General features: G+C 36.0%; 1 protein-coding gene across 1 annotated transcript in view; it reads right to left on the reverse strand.

Annotated features, from left to right (window-relative positions):
* Positions 1-520, reverse strand: part of LOC107728913 (WD repeat-containing protein 11-like) — a 59237-nt gene that overhangs the window by 31317 nt on the left and 27400 nt on the right. The window lies entirely within an intron of this gene.

Consider the following 520-nt stretch of genomic DNA (forward strand, 5'->3'; position numbering starts at 1 on the left):
GTTGTAATGGCTTGTCCCCCCCCCCCATCTAAGAACCTTGCACATCAGATGATAAATTATAAGCTTATTAATAGGGCATCACTCCAAGTAGGCTGTATAAAATGAAAGTTAGGTCAGACCCTTATTGTCATCTCTGTAATAAGTCTAGGTGTAGGCTCATATACAGTGGGTACAGAAAAGAATCACCCCCCCCCCCCTTCGAAGATGGACACAGTTCTTGCTTTATCCAGCTGTATTTACTCAGTGCAACTTTTAACATCCAAGTGAAAGATATAACACCAACATAAAAAAAAACAAAAACAATAACTGAGTTGGAAAAAGAAAAATGTAAACTCAAATCAGGTGTAGCTAATCACCTTCTCAAGTCAATCTCAGTTTTTGTGGCATCTGTTTGTTTATAGTACTTCTGATTTGTGATTTTGGATCCAATTCATGCATGCTGAAATTCTAAAACAGTAAGAAATTTTGATCACAAAAAAAAAAAAAAATGAAAGACTAGTCACTAGTCAGGAAGCTATAA

This window comes from Sinocyclocheilus rhinocerous, unplaced genomic scaffold (genome assembly GCF_001515625.1).
Source record: "Sinocyclocheilus rhinocerous isolate Xijiao unplaced genomic scaffold, SAMN03320098_v1.1 scaffold434, whole genome shotgun sequence".
In the NCBI taxonomy this organism is placed as follows: domain Eukaryota; kingdom Metazoa; phylum Chordata; class Actinopteri; order Cypriniformes; family Cyprinidae; genus Sinocyclocheilus; species Sinocyclocheilus rhinocerous.